The following is a 6,535-nucleotide window of genomic DNA, read 5'->3' as shown; positions in this document are numbered from 1 at the left end:
CATGATAATACAATTGGTGGAGAATATGGAATATTAATTATTTATGTTAGGTGATTGAGGAACATAAAGGCATAATGAATGGTGATTGGTGAGGGCTGACAAGGCTAGGGTCATTGAGACAAGAACGGAAGCTTTTTATGCGATGTCATATGTAAAATTGAGAAAAATTGTCCGCAACCCTTTTATATTATACTAGTGATTGGGTATGTGCGCTTCACGTGACACATGATTTTTCATCAACTATTAATACTGTAATTATGTGTGTCTCTGAAATTGGTATGTGATATGTATACAAAGTATGGAGACTTGTATGGCTAAATTGATTTGTATCCAAAATGCAACTAAGTAAGAAATAAATACATACTCGACTGAAGAATTTAACTAATAAATGAGAAATTTTATAAACATAAAACATTAATTTATAACTAGATTATTGAGATCACAATCTTATCCTAAACAATAAACAATAAGCAAGTCCTTTAAATATATAGTGGAGGTGTTTGGTAGAACTTAAATCCAGCTTATTTCAGCTTTTAGCTTAAATTAAGTGATTTTTGTGTGTTTGGTGTAGCTTAAGTGACCAACTTTTAGCTTAAATTAAGTCAAAAAAGTGACTATTCTTTGAGTTGGGAGAGAGGTGCTTTTGGAAATCAGCTTGAGCGGGAGCTGAAATTTGAGGGGCAAAATGACTTAAATGCCCTTCACACTTTGAAGTTATTACAAGTGTGCCATGTATATAAACCAAACTCACTCATTTTTGTCCCTCGCCCTGAATCAGAGAGGCGATTTCCGGCAAACCCTAGCTCTGTCTCTCTTTGTCTCTGTCTCTGTCTGTCTGTCTGTCTGTCTCTCTCTCTGTCTCTCTCTCTCTCTCTATGTGTTCAGATTCAAATATGAAGGAAGAAAATCGATTGAGAGGGACAATCACCGCCCTAGAGAGGCTCGCAGTAGCGAAGGGCGACGGCCTGCTGAAGATCTGGCCTCCGTCGTAACAGCCTCGATCAAACCTAGCTTTCGACAGCCTCGATCCACGTTGGAGAAGACAAGAAGATGAAGATGAAGATCTTGGCCTCCGTCGTCGTCCCCCATCGCGATTAGCTGTGCGAGGCGATCTAAAACCCTAGCGCCGCTGTGACTGCCAGAGCTAGGGTTTCAGTGTTCAAAAATTTTTTTTTTTAAGGTTTTCAGTGTTTTTTTAATAAAAATAAAAATAATAATAATTAAGTATTTTAGCCATTAATAACGTAAATTTTATATTAATTGATACTAATTAATAATTTGTAATGATTAATAATTAATAATTTTATATTAATTAATAATTTGATACTAATTAATAATTTGTAACAAAAATATTAATTGATACCTAATTCATTTGTAATTAAAAAAAGGGTGATTTACTGCCAAGTCCCGTTTCAGCAAATAATGGTCCATTAAGTCCTAATTCAAAAACTTTTAACCAGTAAGTTCCATAATCCATTCAAATGATGAAACTACCCTTACCAAATCAAAACATTAAACAGATGATTTACATCCATTGTTGTACTTCATTCACTCTCTTACTCTTACTCTCTCTCTCTCTCTCTTAGTCGATAACACGCGAAGAGGTGGGAAGAAGTTTTGAGGAAGATGTTACCTGCCGGAGCTCCATTGCCTAATGAAGAACAGCTCGATTACTCCATCGCGATTGAGTACGACGACCCTCTTGTGCCCTACCAGGTCCCCAAGCTCGATCCACTAGACGTCGATTCCACTCCGACGGAGTTGAAGGATATAGCAGCAGCAGCAGCCGCCATTGAAGAAGCTTTGGGGAACCTCCGAATGCTGAGGGATATGGAGCATGAAGGGAGAGAACGAACAAATGTCACCAGAGAGAGAAAAATTGATTAATCGAGAGAGAGAGAGAGAAGTCAAGTGAGTGTGGCTATGAGACCTAAATAACGCAGGTGTTTGGAATCAATCAAATCTGTTGAGTGTGGCTATGAGACCTAACAGTAGAGGTATTTTATTTATTTATTTAATTTCACTTCTTGTTTTTCTATTAAAATATTAATTTTATTTGCTTAGTCTCTAAAACTTCTTAGTATTTAAGCCAGTTTATTTGTTTGTTGATTTATTTGAATCATCAGTGTGTTTTAGTTTTATAATTTTAAAATTGAGAATATTATCAGTTTAAAATTGAAAAAATGATAATATTCTCAGTTTTAATATTGAAAAAAATTGAAAATTTTCTCAATTTTACTAGATATTTTTGAAATTTTTTTCAATTTTTTCATGATTAAAATTGAGAATATTATAAATTGAGAATGTTCTCAATTTCAAAACAGAGAATAATTTCAGTTTATAAAAACTAATAAATTTCTCAAATTTTTTTTCTAAAAATATTGTCAGTTTTAAGAAAATTTTTAATTTTTTTTCATGATAAAAAATGAGAATATTATAAATTGAAAATGTTGAAATTGAAAACAAGGCTCAGTTTCAAATCCCGTTTCAAATCCAGATGTTGACCTTGAATCAGTCGATTCAATTTACTTCGTTGACCGAGCAAAGATAGTAGCCTGGATTTATGAATCTGACGGAACATCATAGCTTACTTGCTTTTGTCTTCTTCAGTTAGGGAGTGCTTATATATATAACTGTTTGGATTGAAGGGTAAAAATGTCTTTTTATTTATAAATAGGGCTTATTGGTTCAAAAACTTTTAGATAGGACCTAAGCTACCACAAAATATGTAGATAGGACTTTTAGGTAATTAATCCTTAAGAAAATTGACACCTAATTCATTTGTAATGAAAAAATGAAAAAAATTATACTAATTGATAATATTAATAATTTTAGTATTAATTGATGGTAATTAAGCCATTAATTGACACCTAATTCATTCATAATGAAAAAATGAAAAAAATTATACTAATTGATAATATTAATAATTTTAGTATTAATTGATGGTAATTAAGCCATTAATTGACACCTAATTCATTCATAATGAAAAAATGAAAAAAAAAACTATACTAATTGATAATATTAATAATTTTAGTATTAATTGATGGTAATTAAGCCATTAATTGACACCTAATTCATTGATAATGAAAAAATTAAAAAAAAAATTATACTAATTGATAATATTAATAATTTTAGTATTAATTGATGGTAATTAAGCCATTAATTGACACCTAATTCATTCCTAATGAAGAAATGAAAAAAAATTATACTAATTGATAATAATAATAATTTTAGTATTAATTGATGGTAATTAAGCCATTAATTGACACCTAATTCATTTATAATGAAAAAATGAAAAAAATTATACTAATTGATACTATTAATAATTTTAGTATTAATTGGTGCTAATTATATTAACTTTTGTAATACTAATTACATTAACTTTTATTAATAAAATAATTTTTTTTTTAAAATTAAAACTGAAAAAATGACAAAATAATCATTTTTATATCATATAAGGGCAAAATTGATAATTACACAGTAAAAAGATATTTTACAGCTTATTAACCAAACACTACTCTGTTGCTTAAATTCATAATCTCACAGCTGTACCAAACAGGCTAACAGCTTAGGGTTCACAACTATAAGCCATAATCTGTTAAGTTATAATCTATAATCAATTTTCCACAACTCTACCAAACGGGGCCAGTATTACGTAAATCTTTTTCTATCAACTTCCCACTTCAATTTTTCATAATCCGTACCTATAATACAATTGAAAGTATGAAATTAATTGCACAATTACATAATTTTGTTTAATAGTTCATCTTGTGATACAAATCTATTGAACCCACCATTGCATATTATTTTCATACTATTGGTATAAGAATGCATTAATATCAATATGTAATATATTTTTACACATCAAGAGTTGTTGAGTCTCATTTTCTGTGCCACGAATATATTCCATGATGAAAAATATAATGTTGGGCATTAGTATATTTTAATTTATGTAGGAAATGTGGAATAATTTTTTTTTAAGAAAATTGAATGATATTATAGCTTAATATTTTGATTGATATAGGAATTTCACAATTATTTTCAGGATATTTATAGATCCATGAGTGTTTGCAGGGTTACTTTCATGAAACTGTCAAGTTACATAATTTATTATCGTATCTATAAGTAATCAGCATAAAACAAAAATTGATCGAAACTTTTTATTTGATGTATTTACTTCATGTATCATTGAGTTGTTGCGATAATGTTTGGGTATCATTTGATTTTTCCTTATAATTTGACTAAAATGTGTGCATGATGTGCATTATTTTTCTTAAACTTCACAACAGATAGGACAATTTTTACTTTAGCTCGTTTAACTTTGTTTGGAGAGTATATTGCAATAGATCTTCTGTACTTTTGGTTTCACCATCTTCTTATTTTTCTTATTACTCACCATTATAACTCATTATAATAAAAATATTTTGATGAGTAAGAGTTTGAAACGATATCATATTGTTATGAATTTCAAAACTCATTTTCCCTCAATAATGTGATTTTTTCTGTAAAGGGGAAAAAAAGTACAATTATTGTTGTGATAGAGGTATTTTGCAATGTCTTGTTTTGTTATTGAAAGTATTTGTTGTGGACACTTATTTGTATGACATATATGTATGTATGTATTGAACATAAGTTGATAGGAGAACAACACATATTTTGTAAATTTTTTCCTAACAAATATAATTATATTACTAAAGCGATACATGTTAGAAAATTAAAAGTATCCGATGGTAATATAACATTACAGATTGAAAATGTATGAATACAATAACATATATAAAGTTACATTCATATATTTTTATATAGTTATAGACGTAGACATTGATATATATATATATATATATTTATATTTATATATATATATATATATATATATATATATAAATATATATATAAGATACCATAAAAGTAATATATGAAATCTTTTGTAACAATATAATACAGGTAACACTGAGAGTTAATTATTCATAATTAAATAGTTAGTTATGATGTAAATTTTTAGTATCACATTTTTGTGTGTATACACCATTTTTTAATTAGACTATTAAATTTTCATAAAAATTGAAAGGAATTTGTGAATAATTTGTGTAAAATTAGAGATTAGTGAAGAAAGATTTAAAAAAAAAAGAAAAAGAAAAAAGAAAGAGAAGTTTATAGTGTTTGGTTTGGTTTATTTTTTCAAACTTTTGTTTTGAATGTTTTTATTTTCGTGTTTTTCTGTTTTTTTAATAACCCTTTTATTTTCTTTTTAGATTCACTTTTTTTAATACTTTTTATTTTTTAATTTTAATTTTATTTTTTTGATTTAGATTCACTTAATCTAAATACACTTAGAAAATAATTTGTTGTGTATTCTTTTTTTAAAAAAAATATTAATATTAAATAATAATAAAAATAACAAAAATATATAATAATAATAATAAAATAGTACATGTTTGAATTTATAATTTTTTTTATCAATATTTTACTTTTTAATTCTATTTAGATTATTAGATATTAGATTTACATGTAAAAGTATAATTTCAATATAAAATATGAAGAAATTCTAGTATCTTTGAAAAATTTAAAAATCTCCGAAATATTGATTTGTGATTATATTTCAATTTTAAATAATGAATAACAATCTCAATTAAACTATTAAAGACAAATCGACACAACTATTTGCCGTGGAAGAAACCATAATTGGAGTACTTCCAATTATAATAAAAAATCATGGGCCAAAACCACAAAATGATTCACTAAGAAGACAAAAAAGAATTATACAAGTGTGCCCTCAATTATCTAGCAAATCCATATCCAAATTGAACCGACCCCTATATACCTTTTCCACCACCGTTTTCACCTCGGAATTGTCTTGTTCAACGTTGAATCCACAACACCGATGTTGAATCCACGACAACAAGCCACTTTGGAATCCACCAAATCTTCAAGCCCAAATTTCTCGGAATCTACTGAAAAACAACTCTCTTTTGTGAACGAAATAATAAGAATTACCCTTGATGTTTGATAATTTGTAATTCGTTGATCAATCAATCACCTTCTATACACTAAGAAGACTCATATAAAATAGCCTCCAATAGAAAACTCTTTATTTTTTCTTTCTCTTTAAAATTCTAGATGACTTAAACCTTAAAACCAACAAATTGCGTACTTTTATAGTAAACTGAATCGCGAAGGTCGCTCGAACACACACTTCATTGCTCGAGCGATGTGAGTGAAGGCGATGCAAAACATATAGGCTGACTGCTTGAGTGCAACTTTCATCACTCGAGTGGTAAAACATGCTTCTCAAAAGTTCAGGCTCTCTACAAAAGTACTGGATGATGGTTTTCTCCACTCGAGTGCACATATGATCACTCGAGCAGTCAAATAATTTTGACAACATTTTTGTTTTTGTAGTCAACAAAATGACAAATATGAAAGAATCAAGATCACAAACTCCATTGAATAGGCAAAATTTGGATTGGATTAGCATCTAAACATTCGCATCCTCATTGAAATATAAGAGCAGATAAAATTACAACTGAAAGGAATT

This window comes from Camellia sinensis, chromosome 5, assembly GCF_055761805.1.
Source record: "Camellia sinensis isolate YWXY chromosome 5, ASM5576180v1, whole genome shotgun sequence".
In the NCBI taxonomy this organism is placed as follows: Eukaryota; Viridiplantae; Streptophyta; class Magnoliopsida; order Ericales; family Theaceae; genus Camellia; species Camellia sinensis.
The sequence above is the reverse complement of the archived record's forward strand: the minus strand, read 5'-3'. Positions refer to the sequence as shown.